A 21,494-nucleotide genomic window follows, 5' to 3' on the forward strand; every position below is an offset into this window, starting at 1 on the left:
CCGGATACTATGGATTTATTAGTTGCATATGCCAATATACAACCAATTGTATGTATTCGTTTGACACCAATTTTTCACATTCCTTTTTCCCGTTTCTCTGTTTCTGTTTGAGGATCTTTGTGGTTTCAGGGAGCTGACTTCTCACTTCTGGGGTAGAATTCACACATGTTAGATCAGGGTTCAGCAAACTTTGATCCACGGTCCAAATCTGGCACTCCGCCTGGGACACATGCATCCCTGCCCTTCATCTGCATGTTGTCTATGTCTGCTTCTGTGCTACAACAGCAGAGCTGACAACTAGTCATGACAGAGATCACGGCCCCCAAGCCTACCATATTTACTATCTGGCTCTTTACCGAAAAAAAAAAAAATTGCCAACTTTGGGCTAGACTGAAACAATTAATATATTATATCTCAACCCAAGGATCCATTCAAGTGTGGACATGTGGCTTTAACTGATCTAATCAGAGTGAATCTCGGGAATTTTCCTTGACATATTCGTTAAGAGAAAGTCTCACTCCCTCTGAATGGCAGTGGTTTGCAGATTTGAGGCTTTGCAATACTGCAGCCAGTTTGGCTACCAGGGAAGCCAGCCTAAGGAATTAACTGCACATGAAGATGGGCATGAGAGAAATTAAAAGTAATGTGGACAGAGAGCAGATGATATTGAGGACCTCTGGATCCAACCATTACTTCTGAATTTTCCTATTTCATGAGCCCATATGTTCATTATTGCTAAAGGCAACTCGAGTTCAGTTTTCTGAATTGCAACCAAATGATATATTAATGATATATTTTACTTAACCATTGTCCTAATATTTTGGTACTTAGACTGTTTAATTTTCAGTAAGTCTGAAATAAGCCTGGTAATTAAAAGCTTTTTTTCTGAATTTCCAATTATTTTCTTCCAGTTGATTCCCAGAAGTGGAATTATTGGGTAAATAATATTCTTTTTTTTTTAATTTTTTTATTATATTATGTTAGCCACCATACAGTACATCCCTGGTTTCTGATGTAAAGTTCCATGATTCATTAGTTGCATATAACACCCAGTGCACCATGCAATACATGCCCTCCTTACTACCCATCACCAGTCTATCCCATTCCCCCACCACCCTCCCCTTTGAAGCCCTCAGTTTGTTTCTCATAGTCCATAGTCTCTCATGCTTCATTCCCCCTTCTGATTACCCCCCCTTTCTTTATCCCTTTCTAAAGGCTTTTGATATGCCTTTCCAATTTGCTTTTTAAAGCCGTCACCAGAAATGTATCTATTTGCCACACCTTTGTTATCATTTTTACTCTTTTCTATTTTTAGGATGAGTCATATTTCCTTAAGTTTGATTTTCTTTTTTTTTTTTAAAGATTTTATTTATTTATTTGACAGAGACAGAGACAGCCAGCGAGAGAGGGAACACAAGCAGGGGAGTGGGAGAGGAAGAAGCAGGCTCCCAGCGGAAGAGCCTGATGTGGGGCTCGATCCCAGAACGCCGGGATCACGCCCTGAGCCGAAGGCAGACGCTTAACGACTGAGCCACCCAGGCGCCCCTAAGTTTGATTTTCTTAAATTACTAATGCGAGTGAACATATGTATATCTTTATTAGCAACTTGCATTATCTGTTTGCTGAGTATTTGTTCATGTCCCTTCCTATCTAGGAAGGACTTCACATCATGTTGAGTTTTGAAAGAACAGCTACAGTTCTTCAGGTGGGCAGGAGAGGGAGCGCAATTAAATGAGAGGCAACAGTATGTGGGAATGCAAAGGTGTGAAAAGTGAGGTGCATTGTGGGGACCTATCCGTTATTTAGCATATCAAGCAGAAGGTAGCAGGGAGGGCAGAGAAAAGAGGAAGGGGGAGTCGTGGGATGTGATGAAGCTGGGAGTGGGAGCCGCAGCAACCAGATCCTGGAAAGCCGGACGGAATTTTGCTAATTATGTGTCCGATGTTAAGAGGCTTGTACAGGGAATAGTTTGGCTACTGTTTTTAGTGCTTTGGCAGCTCCATTTACATTCACACAAGCGGTGTGTTAATTTCCAGTTTTCTTACCTCTCCGTTAACGTAGAGCGCTGTGTTAAGTGCCTTTGGGTTTGGTAGCAATCAAGCCTGCATTTAAATATTCTAATATTCAGACTATTGATTAGCTTAAATGGTCTCACTCCTCCTGAGTGGAAATGTGTAAGATTTCCTTTTTGGCTACTGGAAGAGTGTGAGTGTGGAGGTGGCTCAGCACCCCGAAACTCAGGCCACTGCATTCCTGTTATTTCTGGAAGCCAAATCACCTGCTGACGTCTGCAGGCGCTCCTGGAGGGTCTGTGACGTCGGAGTCCAGCTCAGCACCTTTACGAGCTGTCTTAGCGTGTTTGGGCTACTAAGACCAAATGCCACAGACCGGGTATAGCTATTGTACTGTAAGTGCCTGACATGAAGCTTCTGGTTGCCAAGGCATCCATTTCAACGACGTGCATCTGGAACAAACATATTGCCAACTGTTGGACACGCTCACAGTAAAAGCCCTAGATAGGAAGCTGGGTCACCCCCACCCATAGAGTTCTCTGGTTAGGAAGCCATGGGTGGGCTAGAAAACTGAGTGACCCTGCTTCTCCCTTCTGGTACTCTAATTCCCGCTTTTATGTTTTAAATTTGCCAATAAAAAGTGAACCTAGGCACCCCACGCTCCACTCCAACAAAGGCAGAGTGCCAGGTCCTCTCCGCCCCCCCCCCCCCCAAGCTCACTGTGTGGCCCTGGGTCTGGGGCTTCTGAGTAATGAACGCTGTTTTTTCAAGATTCCCTAATGGTTGCTTCTGAGGTGCACCTTACAATCATAATGAAAACCACAAGGGCTGATCCAGCCACGGCACGGGCTTCAGTCAGGGGAATGTCTATGGGGGCTCCCCACAAGTAGTAGGAACCAAGGTGAGTGCCCCCAGGCATCGCCAGCCCATGGCTCCACTATGATAGGTCAAGACCCACAGGAAACACTTACAACAACAGAAATTTATTTCTCACAGTTCCGGAGGCTGGAGGTACGAGATCAGGGCGCCGGCATGGCCAGGATCTAGTGAGAGCCTTGTACCAGGTTCATAGCCGGTGCTTCTGGCTCTGCCCTCACATGGTGGAAGGGGCTAGGGACCTCCGGGGGTCTCTATTATAAAAGCACTAATCCCATTCATGAGGAGCCCACCCTCATCACTTAAGCTTCTTCCAAAGGCAGTCTCCTAACACTATCATCTTTGAGGGTTAGAATTTGGCTGGTGGGGGGGGGGGGGTGTGGCGCACACAGACATTCAGACCATAACAAAACTCTAGGGTTGAGCTTTCCACAGAGGGGCAAGATTGGCTTTTTCTCACCTCTCACCTGGAGGGCTAGCTGCTCTCTGATCTGGCCAAGGTCATGGCCAAATGGTCCTGGGCAGGGGCAGGGCAGCAATCCATCAGCGACTTACATTAAAATCTCAAAAAGCATAGGAGGCACAGGGACCTGATGTCTTCCAACTTGCAGCTGTTATGGCTGAGGACTGCAAGTGCCAAGATATACACCTGAGTCTGCCGTGAATGTGCTGATTAATCTTTGGAAAAGTCAGGAAACCTCTATGCCTCTAATGTCTCCCGGGAGTAAATTCACTACATGTCACTGCGGCTGAAAAGATGGATGCTGGGCAAGGAAGGTGGAGAACTTGACAAACGTGTGGAACAATAACTCTTCCATGTCTTTCTCTTATTCCTTTAGGTAAGTGGTTTCCAGCCCTGGGCCGTACCCCAAGTTCGACAGGGGGAACTTTAAAAAAAAAATCAAAGCCTGCGCCTCACCCCACAAGTTCTTCCGCTATGCAGCCAGAGAAGAGAACCCCTGGTCCACGTCATGGTCCTCACCCTGGCAGCTAAGAAGTCACTTGAAAACAGCCTCAGCACTGGTAGGAGGGCAGTAGGGGTCCACACAGATCACCCTGATGTGGGCTTCCCTATCCCCCCAGAAGGCCAGCTCTCATCACTTGATGACCAAAGTGGCCCTTCCCATTAGAGGCTTTAATAACATGCACAGAAATCAGGATAGGTGGAATCATAACAGAGATCCTCCCTCCTAGAAACTATCACTGGAATAACACTTTATAGAGAACAGAGCAGAACAGAAGCCAACTCTATTCATGACCAACAGATGGCGCTATTGGCCAATGCCCTGCCATTTAGGGCCCTGCCAACCATTTCTTCTGTAATACTTGGTAGAGTACCTGCATTTGTGCATGATCTTGAGATGTTTCACAAACACTTTTGACTTCACATACCTTAGAAACACAAAAACAGCAAGAATATTAAAATACTGCTGAAAAAGGAGCATAGTTATGACAAAATGAAAGTAGAGATAATTTTTAAAAACAGAGGGTGGTAAAGAAATAAATGGAAGATTACACATCCATATGGTATTAATTTTTAGAGAATAGAAGCAATCTCAAAGGCCAGAGTGAATCACGAAGCCTGAGAAAAGTGTTGTGCCTACACAATTGACAATAATAAGCAGGAGATGCAGAGATGGACGAAATGGAAAATTTGTAGTGCACAGCTAGAGAATTACAGGACTTGGTACGCAACTCATCGTTACCACCAACCACTGAGTGCTTTCCTTTCTTCCATTATCAGCTGGACAGCCAAAGCCAGTTTCTATTAGGCTGTTTTCAATTCTAGAGATGGCTGGGGGTGTTTTTCTAGAACTTGGAACTAAGCATGGTAAAAATGATGCCACTTCAACTTCCGGAGTGAGACATGGGCAGCTCTGTAACTTCAAGCCAATTCTAATCTATTCTACCTTAAAGTGGCAAGGCAGCCCGATCTCACCTAACCTTAACTGCCAAGAAGTTCTGTTTGCCACCACACCTGCAGAAATGACTGAGGAAGTGGCTTAGATCAATAGATTTCACACATATCAAACAGGTTCGCATTAGGAAGAGATGCAATGTATCAGCAAGAAGGACAAACCGAATGCTGATACATTCTGGTATCAGCAAGAACGATTTAAAGCTGTGAGAGTCTGACATCTTATTTACAGGAAATGCACTGGGGAACTGTGAGCGCAAACCCTTTTGGACATTTTGAATTTATAGCGTATCCGTCAGGATTCGATCAAAGAAGAAAAACAAGTAGAGATTAAGAGATTTATGGCAAGGAATCGGCTTATGTGATCACAGGGGCTGGCTAGGCAAGCCCTACGTCCATAGGGTAGGCTGTCGGGGCTGGGGGGGCAGGCTGCTGAGCTGGAGCTGCTGTCCACAGGTGGGATTTCTTCTTCAGAGAAGCCGCAGCTCTCCTTTTAACACCTTTCAACTGGCCGAATCAGGCCTACCCAGATTATGTAAAATAATCTCCTTTACTGAAAGTCTATTGAGTATAGACTCGAATTACATTTACAAAATAGGTATTTACAAAATACCTTCGCTGCAACACCGAGATTAGTGTTCGATCGAATCACTGGGTACTGTAGTCTAGCCAAGTTGACGCATCAAAAAGACTATCACAAATAATGTTTTGGAAACTTATCGTCTGCTTCTAAAGAATTTTTAGATTAAAAAAAAAATATTCCAGCAGGCTCTAGGTACTAGATGCTTTATGTAGAAAGCAGAGATGTCATTGTCTGGAGGATCAATAGCCGGTGGTGAGTGTGCACTGGTGGTTCAGGAGGGCCCTCTAAGCTAGCCTGTGAAGTCCAGGAAGGCTTGCTGGAGGAGGAGGCTCTTAAGCAGGGTCTAGACTTAAACTTTGTGGAATGTGGCATTTAGGAGTGGGGAGAAGGGATGGCAGAAAAGTCATTATAGTGATGGTTCTGGCCCCTAGACTGTGCTGACCCCACTCCGAGGTGGTGCTGACATTCTCAAACACATCATAAAAGGCAAGTGAGTTGTGGCCGACTCACAGATCATTTTTACTTTACAGTGTTTCCACACCTGTGACTTTCAATGTAGCTGTTAATGATGTGTCCCCTGCCCCTCTCTACGGTCTCCAAGCTCCCAGGGAGGTATTGCCTCGGTCAGAAGTGAGAGTTTACTGCCGAGGCTGGCAGCACGCACGTGGTCCAGGTGCTCAGAACAGTGGCTTTCTCTTCCCATTTCAGCTTGTTCAGTTCATCTGCTTCCTGAGCAAACCTCCCTCTCCTGACCTGTTTCTCCGTTCCTTAACCCACGTCTTTCCTCCCCATCCCTCTCCCTTCAAGTCATCAGTCCTGTGCACTGGTCATCTGTGCATTCATTAGCAAGTGAGTCTCTTCGTTTGCAAAATGGATTAAATAATCTTTCCTACCTTCCTTTCAAGAAAGTCGGGGTAAAATGAGGCACTGTGTGGAGCCCCTTAATACTGGCACTGCCTTGGGGCGTCTAGGTGGCTCAGTCAGTTGGGTGGCTGCATTTGGTTCAGGTCATGATTTCAGGGTCCTGGGATCTAGCCCCACATCGGGGTGCCTGCTCAATGGGGAGTCTGCTTCTCCTTCTCCCTCTGCCCCTCCCCCATCTCGTGTTTCCTCTCTCTCTCTCTCAAATAAATCAATAAAATATTTTTAAAAAATACTGTCTCTGTCACACAAAAGTACAGACGAGGCATTGCCATTATCTGACCCTATCTATCTATCTATCTATCTATCTATCTATCTATCTATCATCTATCTATCCATCCATTCACTCATCTCACCTATATTGTGTGTCACTTAAGTATAGAGATCATCACTGAATCTATGGTACCCAGCACAGTTTCCTGCACATACTAATTGCTCGTTGACTGTCTGGTAAAGACAATGATAATGAAATCACCTTTAGGAGAGAGGTCATTGCAAAAAGCCACCCTGTGGTGTTAGAATGTTCCCATTCCCTGCCTCTGGCTAATTAGTTAAGACCGAGTTCATGGAACATCTTTGCTAAGAAAGCTTTGCCTCCCTCTCCTCATGTCTGAGTTTCGTGCCTTCTCCTTTTCCTGTAGAATCATCTCCATACTTTGGTCATTTCTCTTGCTGTGGTGGGCTTTGTCTTTCAACAGGCAGGAGAGTTCTCTGAGGTGAAAGATCTAATAATCTTCGCCAGCATGGCTCAGTTCCCAGAACGATGCCAGTATGCCATCAACAGTAAATTAATAGCATGACACTCATCCCTCTTGACTTTTATTTCCATAGTAGCCTCATGCCAGAGAGACTATTCGGAGAGGGAATTATGCTTAGACGTGTGCTTAGAAATTTCATCTGTGTCTTTGTCAAATGGGTTGAAAATAAAATGGATTCCAGAGGACGGGCTGAGCTCCTGACCCGGTATTCTCTCAGAGAAGACGTGGTTCCCAGAGCTGTACCTCTCTGAAGTTTCTCTTCGCGGATTCTGTGACTTTCCTCAGGCTGTGTCCCTCACAGGTCTGGGCATGTAGGTAGTTAAGTGGCATCAAAAAGTGACAGCAACATGTACTGGACACCCAAGGAACTTCTAGAGGGTGCTGGTGGAGGAAAGTTCATTCTCCTGGCTTTGTTGTTGTTGTTGTTTTAAAACCTCAAAATATTTATGCATGTCTGCAACATGCGGCCTCTTTAAGGGGAGTCAAAATGTCTGAACTCATTTTCGTAGGTCTCAGATCTAATCCATAGTAGGCACTCAATAAATATTTATTGATTTAAGTACCTGTTGAGCATGTACCCTCAAGGTTGGGGCAGGGTCATGGTTTTATTGTCCCTACTTATTAATCCATCTCTCCACTTGACCATTTCCTGTTGCTCTGAGGTGCCTGGCAACGTGATTCCACAGCACATCCATGAAGGAACCTCACCAGGTTACCTTTCTGAGTGAGAAAATGCAAAGTGAGAAATACAAAGACTACAGACTCTGGGAAAAAAACTGAGGGTCTTGGGTGGGGGAGGATGGGCTGGCCTGGTGATGGGTATTAAGGAGGGCATGTATTGCATGGAGCACTGGGTGTTATACGCAAGTAATGAATCATGGAACACTACATCAAAAACTAATGAAGTACTGTATGGTGACTAACATAATAAAATAAAATAAAATAAAAAAAGAAGTAAGAAGACAAAAGGATTCTGAGTTGTACATTCTGGGGAAGACCTACACAGCAAGGTAACTTGTTTGGGTTTTGGGGATTTTTTTTGTTGTTTTGTTTTGTTTTGTTTTGTTTTGTTTTGTTTTGTTTGTAACAGGCACAGAATCATGCATTCAAGCATTAACTAACACTCTGCTGACTTCTGGAATGTGACCGCCAGAAAGCCATTGCCATGAGGGTAGGACTGCGTTGGTGCAGCAACTTTCAAATGCCCGCCGGACTACAGGAAGAGTTTGTGGAGCTAAGTAATTTATGGGGTGTTAAGAAGTTCCTTAAGCCATTATTAAAAACATGCAAACTCCTCCCTGCTCAGACCTCTAGTAAGTCAGACTTCTAACTAAGCAGAACTGATAGGCCATCTTTTGATGTTTAATGAGTCTGCAGCAGATGGGAGATGTGATGGACAGGGCCGTGGTGGTGATTTACTGGTCATGAAACAGAATGATGAGAGCCCTCTCCTGAAAAAAGAAAATGTAGCCAAAAGGGCAGGTTCCCCCCTCGCCTTCCTCTCCCACCAATCCCTTCCCCTTTCCTTCTTGGTGCATGTGTTTTTGATTTCCTCACCCCCGTGCCTCTCAGTACTGGGCTCATTTCCATTCAGGCGCACACAGAACACTGCAAACTAATTAGCTTTGGATACTGCCACAGGAAGTCAGGCTGCCAAGTCCTCTTTCCCCACAATTCCTCAACTCTCTCAGCCAGTCCTGGGCCCACGGCCTTGCGCTGGGCCTCTCTGTATAAGTTGCCAGTTCTAATTTTGCAATTTCCCTTCGCCTTATCAAATATGCCCCGAGCCCGCCAGGGGACGGAGGGGGGACAGCTCTGGAGTCAGTCTTGTCCTCTGGACTCTTTCCTCTGGCCCCTTCTCTGCTTTTTCCCCACAATTAGGGAGTCTTGTTTGGATACGGTTTCGGTGTTGACTTGTTAATCTGACCTCGGTTAATGCTTTTTAAAGGAGAGTATTGCCCATGATGCAAGACTCAGGAGAGTTCCCCACTGATTTCTTCCACCCCACTCACATCGCCACCTCCCAGGGGCCCTGTACGTCTGACTTTTCTCAAAGGTTAACCCGTTTTCTCACGAGTTGTAGGTGTCAACTCTTCTCCAAGCAGTCCGTATTGAGAGCCCTTGATACTTCCTGGAATAGGGTGTGAAAGGGGGGTGGAGGGAGGCGAGGGGCTGAGGAATGGAGAGATTATGGTCTCCGGGACTCCAGCAGGGGAGGCCTGGCACCCACACTCCTGCTAAGGGGCACCCCTTCCATGGAAGCCCCGAATCAGAGATGGAAAACTGGTAGCTTGCAGGCCAGATCTGAGCCACTGAAACAGAAAATTAGTTGTCAACATTTGGAAATCAGATTTCACATACGAATCCAAATTGCTTGTTCCTAGGAAAAAATCAGAGGTGGTGACACTGGGCCAGGGTTCAGGCCTACATGACCCCAGTTGGCTGGAGCTGGGCAGCGCCTGCTCCCTAGAGCTAAAGCGTGGACTCTGCAGGTCACTGCAGCCCCCACTCGTCTCCGTGGTCTTGTTAGTCTCACCTACCTGGCTCCTGTAATCATTTGAGTTGGCCGTTCTTGCTCTAAATGGAGAAAGGGAAATTTAATATTGACCCCTTAGAGACTTGACAGGGCTTTCTGCATGACTTTTCTTCTTTTCCACATTCATTTCATCACCTCAAGTACCCACCACATCACAGAGATTGCCTGCTGGGTTCTTGGGCTTCCTTCTCCATTATGACCATGAGCTCCCTGAGGGCAGGCCTCAGGGATGTCTTGTTCATTGTCATACTCCCAACACCTTACACAGGCCTGGATGCTCAACATATTTTTCTTGGCAGATGACGATGATATTCTTTCTCATTCAGCAAATGTTTACTGAATGCTCCCATGCATCGGGCTAGGTCAGTGTTAAGTGTGATTCCAAGGTCATGAGACAGGTCTCTTAATGAGCTCTGAGAGGAGGAACTATAGAAGTGGCAAATAAGATATGCATGGAAAGTAGAGAATTCAAGAGGGTAAAAAAATTGTGTTTTGATAGACCAAGTTCTAAGAGTGAGCTTCTCAGAGGAGAACGCTCCCATAGGGCTTTCTCAGTTGGGTAGGATTGGGGTACAGGACTCACTTTTTTCACCACACCCTTGGTCTCACCTTTGCATCACAGGGCTCGTCCTCTGAACTACCAATTTTTATCTATCCAAATCTGCCAATGACTGAACTATATTCATTTCTAATCATTGCTTCATGGCTTTGTTGCTGTGTGGTAGGAGGCCAGCTGGTATGGAAAACCCTGAGCTCCAGCCCACTCTGTGGTATGCCTAGATGAACAAAAATGGCGCATAATAAATACAGTGCTCAGCAGGAGGAGGCTTAGCCAAAGTCTTGATGACGATGATAATGGAACAGCATGGGCAGAAGGCTGAAGCATTCAACGTGCAAAATGTGAGATGCAAAGAGGGAAAATGATCCTGTCTTCATGAGCTGCAGTGACAGAAATGTTCGATGTCACCTACAGCGACTGCTTTCCTGGACCCGTACTGACAGCGGCCCGCCCCATCTCTGTGAATCAAGGAAATTCTTCTTTTGTGCTGTGTTCAGTGCTCAGAATTCCCTTTCCAAGAAGCCCTTTTGATGTAATCACCATTTGCTGTACTGATAGGAATAATCTCAGGGACCTTTGTCTACATGACCTTGCTCCAGAAAGGCAGAGAAATTATGACTTTGAAGGCTGCAGGGTGGGGAGGGGAGCTGACCAGGGAGATTTCATAAAACTAAAATACAGTGAAAAAAGAAAATCTTACACCTAACGTGTTTTCTTTCATCACTATTGGCTAGCACTTGGCTTATTTTAACACTGAGATAAACTCATCAAATATATGCTTAAACTATGTTCAAATCATGGTGGGTATCATTAGAAAAATAACACTGAAGGGAAGGGACTAGCAACTTACTGTATAGACTTCATATAGAAATATTCATTCCAAGCATGAGAGACTATGGACTATGAGAAACAAACTGAGGGCTTCAGAGGAGAGGGGGGTGGGGGAGTGGGATAGGCTGGTGATGGGTAGTAAGGAGGGCACGTATTGCATGGTGCACTGGGTATTATATGCAACTAATGAATCATCGAACTTTACATCAAAAACCAAGGCTGTACTGTATGGTGGCTAACATAATATAATAAAAAAATATTATTATAATAAAAAAAAAGAAATATTCATTCCAGGAGCCCTATAGAAGGATATTTGCAATAATTATGATCTTTAAGATCTTGAACCTGTTGAAAAATAATTCTGAAATTATATAAAATTTATAGATATATACATACAGGTATAGATACAGATATGCCTAAGTTATATATTTATATCTCATATATATATATATATATATATATATATATATATAGTGCGTGTGTGTGTGTATATATATATCTCATAATATTAAAGACATGCTTACTATAAAATGGAAACTTCAGTTCCAGAGGTGTTTGAATCTTCACAGTAGACATTTGTCACCTATAGGAAACACATGTGCTGCCACTCACCCCTCCCACGTGCATTACAGACATCACTAATCGATCACAAAACTTGTTCCTGTTGTACTAAGATTGGTCACCAGAAAGAGTTCTTAGCACTATGTGCAGCTACCATTTCCAACCTACTGAAGTTAACATTCACATTGAAACTTATTTGCCATCATCATCTAGATCTTCACAAAAACAGAGTATTTTTTGAAGACATGCTTTGGATCACATAACACTCATAGAGGACTTCACAATTCACATGCATTACACAGTTTAATCCACTTAACATCCATGCAAAGATGTTATGATTCCTATTTTACAGATAAGGACACTGAGATTTGACTCCTATGAATGATGATATTCAAGAAATGTGACTTCCCTGCTTCTTAGCTTCTGGTCTTAGAGCCGGCAGAGACCTGATTACATAAGGAGAACCTCAGACTGCTGTACTATACCAGGATTTACACAGCAGAATTTCTTAGATAGATTTAACCTTTTAATCTCTCTTCCCAATCTCTCACTTCAATTTTTTGAAAGACACACATATTCTTTCTTTTGTCTTTTCATTTAAGCATTGTGTTTTTCCTTTTGCTTTTCTCCATAAAGCTGTATATCACTATAGATTATAGCATAAGACCAGACTTTCCAAGACCAGTGTAGAAATAGAGCTCTTGCCCAGGCCAGTTCAACCCTCATCCTGGTTAAAGTTCCTCAAACTGACAATCTATATCCAATAGAGTTCTGTGCCATTGAAATTTCTGGTCAGAAGGATCCAGACACAACTGGTGTTATATGTGAACAACTGGGCTGACTTGTCTCCTGGTTTTTATAGAAGAATTTGGTTTTCAAAGGCAGAATGATCTGCTTGAAATTAGCCAGAAGACTCCTCTCCAGTTGTAGGAGCAACTTGGCAGTTAGACATTTCCCCGCCACTCACGGCCCTTCCTCTATGAGCACCACAGAATAAGATAGGATTTGAGTAGCTCCAGATTCCATGAGAGAGTGCCTAAGACAAGTTGCTGAGAAGGGGACAAATTTGGCCCACATGTTACCTTGAAACACATCACTCTAAGAATTGGCATGAGCCTTAGAGGATATCTCTCTCCCTCCCCCCTCTCTCTTTCTTTCTCTTACTCTCTCATTCCAATATAAGTAATTTTGAAAGGCATCAACCTTCAAAGGGACCAGTTTTTTTCCCTGGTATTTGAGATGGGGTACCTCCACAACTTATCAGTATGGGTTTTCTGAGGCTTCAATGGTATTCAACCACCAGACTAAAAATCCAGGTGAATATAGTTGTCAAGACATCATAATCCTAATTCAAATACACATCGAAAGTATATACCTGGACATTTTAATCAGGAGCTTAAATTGTGAAGTAGGCTAGATCAAACTGAGCCATGACCTAATGATATTTGACCTGTATATAATCTATATAATTAAATCTATCATCTATTATATTAAATATAATCTATATAATATCTATATAATTAAACTTTTCTCAGTTTCTTGGTAGATAACTTGGGGGCTGCATTTTTCCAGTAATGGTGAAGATTGAACTTGAGAATCTACTTGTCTGAAGTCCTCCTTCAAGTCCTAGGAATGGCTTTCTGAGGTGTACCTACTTGCTAACCTCACATGGTCTTGGTGCAGAAACAACAGTCTCTCCTCTTAGGGAGTTATGTGGATTACCAGAAGATGTTTTGTGGGGTCTCCTCATTTCTAACGTAACCAGAGAATTATCACTCACTAGGTAGGAACTGTACATTCCATACCTTCTTTCAGTCATTAATTCACTATTCACTTTAAATAAATGAATAATTCAAAAGCACATTTCCACTATATTATTAATTTAAAAACCATTATTGCTTTCTATAGACTTGTTTTTCTGTGACAAATGATCAGTTGAGCCCCAGATTTGGACACTAGTTCAGAAAATCTGGGTTACATTTGGCTAAATGTACTTAGACTAGGACCCTCCTGGGCAACAGGGCTTAAACTCAAAGAGAATTGTTAATTCATTATTTATTATTTAATAGAAAACAGAACTTTATAGTTCATTATTTAATCAAAAAACATTCCATTATTAGAGTTGACAATCATCGATAAATAAAGCCAACTGTAGAGTACTGGTCTAGAACAACTACTTCCTTTTTCCTGTTATCTGTTTATATCGTATATGGTCATGTTCTAACTATAACAATAACACCCTCTATTGCTGAGAAGTGAAACCCCACACAGCATATTGGATATGCCTGCCTCAAAATGTCCTAAATTGTTTACTCTAATGCAAGTCTTAAAATCGGGTGGATGACATTTTAGCTCAATTTATTCCGCAGTAGGGCAGAAAACCATCCACACATGGATGTTCTCTCTTGTCATCATCACCGCCATTATCCTCAAAAGTTCATCTTTAAGCTTTGACACCTAGGCTATATATTTGGCATAGCTGGCGCTGAGGATAACACTGATTATAAATAATTAGTTGAGACAATTGGGCACTTTTAAGGTGCCAGCAGAGAAACACATTTTTATTCATGAAATAATGATTTATTGAATGTATACTTGGTGCCAGCAAAGAGCTAGATGTTGGAATACAGTAAAAAACAAGACAGACATAATCATTGCCTTTGCGGAACTTACATTCTGGTAGAAAGACAAGCAATCAAATAAATAGCATAATTATTTAATTAAGACAGATTAATAGCTGTCTGTGCTTTCAGTTCACTTGAATCAAAATTTCAAAAAGACTCATCTTTGGACATTATGCTGCAGATATCAATCAGACAAGGACTGATGTTTACTTCTTTTCAAGTTTTCACTCTTTATATACTCCGTTATAATAGTGTCTTAAGCACAGAGTCCTAAACTCAGTAGGGGGGAGGGAGGGAAGAGAGCGACTGGTGTTTCTTTCTGTTGGTCACTGTTGGATGGATCATGTGTTTTTAACAAATCACTTGTCTTCTCCAGGGTTTAGTTGTGCTGCTTATAAAACTTACTCCTTTACAAGAGTAAAGCAATCAGGCACAATACGATTTCTGGAACCACTGCAGTCATATTCCTCCGCATGTAAAGAGGGAATAGGGCTGGAAAATGGTCTGACCCTTAGATGCCCAAAAGACTACACTCCTTTGGGATGACAGAGCCCCAGTGCACTATCAGGAGGAGTGGACTATGATTCTAACCAAGCTAGCTTTTGTAAATGAGCTACTGGTCTTAATTTCCCCTAAAATGAGGGGAAATGGAAGTGATTAGAGTCTTTCATATTCCTTTTAGCAACATAAACAATTCTTTTGTAAACATGACACAAAGTCTCTCTCTCTACCTATTATCTATCTAACTATCTATTATCTATTTATCTATCAGTCACCTATCATCTATAAATCAAATAGTGTTGAAGAGTTTACAGGAAGGTGGGGATAAGAGAGTGAGTATAAGGAGATAGATCCCTGACACCTCAGGCTATCTGACGTCACTCCCTGTAGTGATTCTCAAAATACCTCTTCTGAACCCCTTGGGCTCCATGATCCACAGTTTGAGAAGCAGTAAGTCCTTTCCTTACTGATACCATGGGGGTTAGTATAGGCACTAAGAGGCAGACATCCCCAAAATGCCAGATGGGATGGTATCCCCACCAACTCAAGTCAACTAGCCCCTAGTCAACAGAGCAAGACTGGGGAGAGGCATCAAGTCAAGGAGCATGGAAACCTGTTCCTGTGATAGGAACTCCCCTTCCCAGTCCCAACCCTGCACCCATTGTACGCAAAACATCACATCACACCACTAGGTGGAGCCCAGATCTTAGCAGAAGGAAGAGTGCTGAGGTCTCTGGAAGGCTGTGCACACAGTGCCTGAAAACTGGGTTCCTTGGGAGGTTTAAAAGAAAAAAGGGTGGAGACTTGTGGCAGGGGCATTGTGGGAGGTGATGTGTCTATACTGGTCTCTGCCTATAGAGAGAATACTTGAATTGAGTTGAGATATCACTTCTTTTTTCCACCTAAACCCTCTGTGAAATTTAAAAATAAAAGGCTTTAAGTATTTAGCCACTGAGTCGTCTCCATTACCACCTAGAAAATTCTTAGAGGTCCCATCAGATGCTGGTTTAATAGAACATTATTCCACAGGAGGAATGTGTGAGGATGCAAGCAGCCTTGGAGGTCATCAAACCCAACCACTACAAAGTGGCCTTCTAATCTTGGCTTATACACCTCTAGTGATAGGGAGCTCATGAACACTTGAGGCAGTGCATTTCCTTTCTGCCACATATATTTATCGTAAAATTCTTCTTTTGTATTAAGCCAAAATTTCCTTGCTTGTTTGTTTAGCTTCCACTGTTTGTTTCTGGTTCTGGTCTCTGAAGGTGCAGAGAATGAGCTTACTCGCCTTCATGAGAGTCCTCGAGTATTTGAAAAGAGCTACCATGTTTCCTCCACATCTTCCAATTTTCCAAAGCAAAACCTCTTTCTTATTGCTTGTTTCTTGAAGCACACTGCAGTCTTTTTATCATGACATTAAAATCATCTTTCTAGGAACTGATTGATAAAACATAGCAAAGGATTTTGATCTTAGCATAACAGCAAGAGGGGTAGTAAACACAACATCATCTTAAAATAACAAGTAGTTTGAGGTGAACAGAATGTAAGAGACATACATGGACACATCATGAAAGGTCCGGGTGGAGAGTGTGGGAAATGGAGTTGGGAAAGGTGGACTGGGAGAGGTTGGCAAAGGTCACACCTCATCATCCGTCACCCATCCATCCTTGATTTATTCAACCAACAAATATCTACTGAACAATTGGCACTGTACTAAGCCCAGGGAAGAAAATGGTGAGCACAACAGATTTAGTCCTTGCCCTTAAGCAATGTGCATTCTAGTGGTCATAAAACCGACATTAACCAATAAAATTGTACAAATATAAGTGGCAGCAAATGCAGGAAGGTAAGGTAACAGGGAACCTGATCAGGTTGAGGAAGGGATGGCCAGGGAAGGCTTCCCTGGAGGAAAGACCAATTCAGCTGATATCTAAAGGAAACAAAGTTAATGACTAGGCAAAGAGAAAGTGGATAGGACAAGTGGAGGAGAGCACTGCAGACAAAGGGAGCAGCATGTATAAATGTCCTGAGGTAGAAAAACTGAAAGAATGCTGAGGCTCTTGGAAGACAGAGGTGAAGGTAAAGTGATGAGAAATACAGCAGGGCAGGGGCAAGATTAGGGGATCTTGACCAAATGAAGCTGTTTAATCTTTATCCTAACATCAACTAGAAGCCATGAAGGAGTATTTCCATAAGGTTTTTGCAGTAAGAAAACAGACTAGATCTATGATCAGAAAGATACTGTGGCAGCATGTGTAGGAAGCTGGGCCAGGGACACACATGGTGCAAGGAGAGTCTGGGGGTGGGAGAATAATCTCGCGAGAGATGATGAGGGCTGAATCTAAGACCACGACAGTGATGAATCATGGCTGCAGAACATACCAGAGAGGAAGCTAGAACAGCTACTATACCTGTCTCATTGTTGCATGACTGAAGCCCTAAAGGAAAGAATTTAAATGACTTGCTCAAAATCACACAGTTAGCTGGTATCAGAGAGAATATGATAAGCAGGGACCAAACTAAATAACAGTCTGCTAGTCACCGCACTTTTTTTTCTTGAAAAGATTAACTAGGACATGTCAGGAATGGATAATGTTTAATGACGTGCTTCTCAGAAAGGAAATGTAGGTGCTGAAACCCAACCGTCCATTGAAACATGGGTTTCTTAAATAGGAACTGGGGTTTCCACTAGGTTAAACCTTGAATAGGAGACCTCTGGATTTTAGAGCTACTCTTCGTCCACTTGGTTTGTCATTCTCTGTCCGCTGTGGTGATTATAAAAATAGATATTAGATCCAGAAGATCCAACATTTAGTCTGGTAGTTTTCAATCCTGTGTCACAGCTCAATGGGCTAGTTCACCCTGGTCAGAGATGTGCTACCAAATGTTCACTAATGCGTGGAATCTACTTCTGCTTTACATGAATTGCGTTTATGGTGATGCTGTCCGACAGAATACCAAATTGAGCAGGTCATGTGATCTGGTAGGGAGAGACCACTGGCACTGAGAGCTAAGAGTGTGACCTTTAGCAGAACACACAAGAATGTTGGGAGTAGTTAGAAGTCAAGACCAGGGCAGTAAGTGGTTCCATCAACAGCCATCCAGAACTAAAGGGGGCTGTGTGTATAGAGCCCTAAAAAGACACTATTACAGGCACTGCGTACATGCCTTCATTAATTAAACAGTAATTAACTGTTTACAGTGATCCAAGAGGTAAATGTTATTATTTTCATTTTCCAGATTGCGTAGGTAATGCCTACAGTCGCAAAACGTATGAAAGCAGCAAGGCCAAGTTCACCTGAGCATTAAGTGCCTGCCCTCTGCCTGCTACACAGCCAGCTCCCTGTCCAAGTGTGTCATTCAGGACGGCAGGTGGGCAGGTGACTGCCACTCTCAGTTCATGGGTAGGGAACACGGAGGCCCCAGGGCTAGAAGAGGGTGAGAATGGCCCATGCTACAGGAAAGGAAGAAGCCAAGGACATTCCCACCCACCCCTCCTCCCTGCCCGTCCTGGTCTCAGTTTTCCCACTGCCATCAGCCTCCCTGCTATACGCCCCTGCAGCTTGAGAAACCTTGGTCATTAACACGTTCTGCCTCACGAACGGGTGGGAAGGAGGAGCACTGGGGTGTGTGTGTGTGTGGTGGGGGTGGCATGTCCTTCCTTCAGTGGATCCCAGGAACCCTAGGGGAGGGAAGGGGACACCAGAGGACATGGACACCAGTGTTCTCTCTGTACCCCAGAGCTGGCCTCATCCCTGTCACATCACCTGCAACCAGAACTTCACCTCTGCCTCGTGTTTCATCAGGCTTTGGCCATTTACTTCCTCAGATTTTATTTGGACTCTTTTTCCCCACTGAGGGGAAAACTGCTCAGCACTGGGGACTCTAAAAGCTCACGGGCAACTGTTTTTCTGCCTCTGTTCCGACTGCAGTTGGGCAGCAACTGCCCCTTCCCTTCTGCCCCCAACGCCACCCTGGTTTCCCTAAGTTCTACTTGACCTTCTCAGCCTTCACCTGTCTTCTGTCTCCTCCCGCCTCTTTCTCTTCTCCAGACCCAACCAAGTGTGCCAAGTCTGTACCTGCACCCTCAGGACATCAGAACCTTGGCTCTGAGTCGTACCCCTGCGGCCTCATAGTCAGCACCACCCTGAATGAGGCCAACAGTCAGTGTGCAAAACAAAATGATGACTGGCCTCCTCTAGCAGCCCTGTCCCCAGTGGGGCTCCCCTAGCCCCTCTCTTCTCTTCTCTTCTCTTCTCTTCTCTTCTCTTCTCTTCTCTTCTCTTCTCTTCTCCCCTCTCCCCTCTCCCCTCTCCCCTCTCCCCTCTCCCCTCTCCCCTCCCTTCCCCTCCCCTCCTCCTCTCCTCCCCTCTCCTCCCCTCCCCTCCCCTCCCCTCCTCCTCTCCTCTCCTCTCCTCTCCTCTCCTCTCCTCTCTTCTCCTCTCCCCTCCTCTAACCCCCTTCATTGAAAACCTGCAGAGCAGAAAGAAAGCAGATACACAATGACGATGTTTTTACTCATTCATTTACATGAGAAGCCATTTCATGGCCTACTCTTTGTCAGGCACCAGGGTAACAGGTGAGTGTGATTTTAGTCTTGACCTTGGGCTAGCATTCCATCCCAGAGAATAGCGTGTCCTAGAGGGGGAAGGAACAATTGCTCAGCCATGGGTGACAAGTCACAACTGCTGGAGATGAATGGTTGGTCAGGGAGGGGCAGACCCCACAGGCCTGGGGCCAGATAGGCGCCAGCACTGGGTCGAGGCCAGCACCTGGTTGCAGTCAGCGGAGGGCATTGTGCCCTGCAGTAAGGCACTCAGCCTTCACCCTGTGGTCACCGGGAGCCCAAATGGTTTTGGCCTGAGCCATAGTGGCAAGGTCTGAAATGCATTCTAAGAATGGCACTTCTTGGTAGGATAATATGGCTTAAGTTATTGCCTCTTCCAGAAGAGGTTTATACTCAAGTAAGAGTTAAGACTCAAGCTAAATAAATAAAACTCTAGTATTGAAGTCAGCAATCACCATAGAGGCAGGGGAGGGATTTAGGGAAGACAGACTGAGGTCTGAGGCCACGGAAATCACACTAGGAGAATCACTCAGAGCTTCCACAGTGCCTGCATTCTGCTCCTGCCTGCTGCTTCTCGGTAATTCACTCGAAGAAATTCACAACAGAAAGAAAAAGCCGAGCCCCAAGCCCGGCTCCCACCCGCAGCTCCCTCCCTCTTTTGTTAAAAGTCTTTGTAGAAAGCAATGACTGAGAGGATCAAAGCTTCCACTTCCTTCCCTTTGATGTGTGGTCAGAGTCGGGCTCTGATATCAGGAGCGCATTGCGTTTCATTAGACCTGATACGAAGCTTTCTCGAGGTCATTGTGACCATGCTGCTTTAACCAGGCTACAACCAAGCTCACGTCACTGGAACTATCAGAGCTCTCCAGCCCCCTTCAGGCCTATTAGGAAATTATACAAGTAAAGAAATTTGGGTGTAAATATCTCTTCTAGCTCTTCTTGCTCCCTACTGCTTTGCCTTAAGGGGCCTCTCTCTTCGAGAGTCCTCTTTCCTGCCAAAACAGCCCCGATTCTGCATTCATATGCCTTCCTCATGTCAAATTTTGGAGCCTCAAGCAGGTCTGAGAAGGCGCAAGTTTGCGTCTGAAATACATTGTTTTCAGCTGAGAGAGCCTGTCCTTTCTCTAAAACAACTGCAACCCCAGCTGATTGCAAGGCCCGGGGGTAGGGGGGTGAGGGGGTGTCTCTCTGGCAATGTTAGGTGAGCGCTGGGTAATGGTGCTGGATTTGCTAGTGATACTGGAAGAAGCACAGTGCAAATTCCAGTTAGCCTCTCTCCAGAGAAAATATTTAACCATAAATTTTCTCCTGTTTATAGGACAAATGGTTTAAGCTGCAAAGCTGTGCTTATGCCCCCAAGGAACATGTTTCTTAGCACATCTTGATTTCAGGCTGCATTCAAAATTTGCTATGGGAAAGCACTTTTAATGGAAAAACAGAGACTTTTGTAAGTTAAGTCTACTCACTTCCCAGGCCAGATTAAGGCTCAGGCAAATGCCTCAATTCTCCCCCGTGACTGAACTCATCTTGTCTGCAAAATGGGGAAACAGTCCTTAACAGCACTTGGTGGGTGTCAGATTCCCCACACACATCCTTGAGACATTGAAAAATATAAATAAGAGTTGTCATCCAGGAGGGAAAAAAAAGAATGAGAACTCTGCCAGACTTGCTTATAATTACTTTATGCTTTCATATTTCTTTTCATTTTCCATTACTGGAGGAAGGGATTACCCTCTTTCCAGTGCTTAGGGCTTCTAAGAGTCTTCACCTCACCCCAATGGGGCCCTAGGCCTCCTGGCTTCATCCCATAGCCCCTTTTCTTCTTTCTTTCTTTTTTCTAGATTTTATGTATTTATTTGTCAGAGAGAGAGAGCACAAGCAGGGGGAGTGGCAGACAGAGGGAGAAGCAGGCTCCCCGCTGAGCAAGGAGCCTGGGATCATGACCTGAGCTGAAGCCAGATGCTTAATGGACTGAGCCACTCAGGTGTCCCTCATGGCCCCTTTTCTGGTCTCTGCGAGTCCCAGGACTGGGCCTTCTACCTCCTCTGCAAGCTGCTCAAGCCCGTGGTCCTCTCAAACCTCGTTCCTGTTGGAGGAGAGCAAAGCAGATGTCCCTGCCTGGTCATTGCCCCTAAGAACAATTACACGAGCCCTCTCCTCAGTGCTTTGCTCCCTGCTAGGTTTTTTGTTTTTGTTTTTGTTTTGTTTTGTTGGAGATAGGGGCCAAAGGAAAATCCTAGTGTGGGG

Source organism: Ursus americanus, chromosome 12 (genome assembly GCF_024610735.1).
Source record: "Ursus americanus isolate L20-20 chromosome 12, mUrsAme1.1.p, whole genome shotgun sequence".
Classification (NCBI taxonomy): domain Eukaryota; kingdom Metazoa; phylum Chordata; class Mammalia; order Carnivora; family Ursidae; genus Ursus; species Ursus americanus.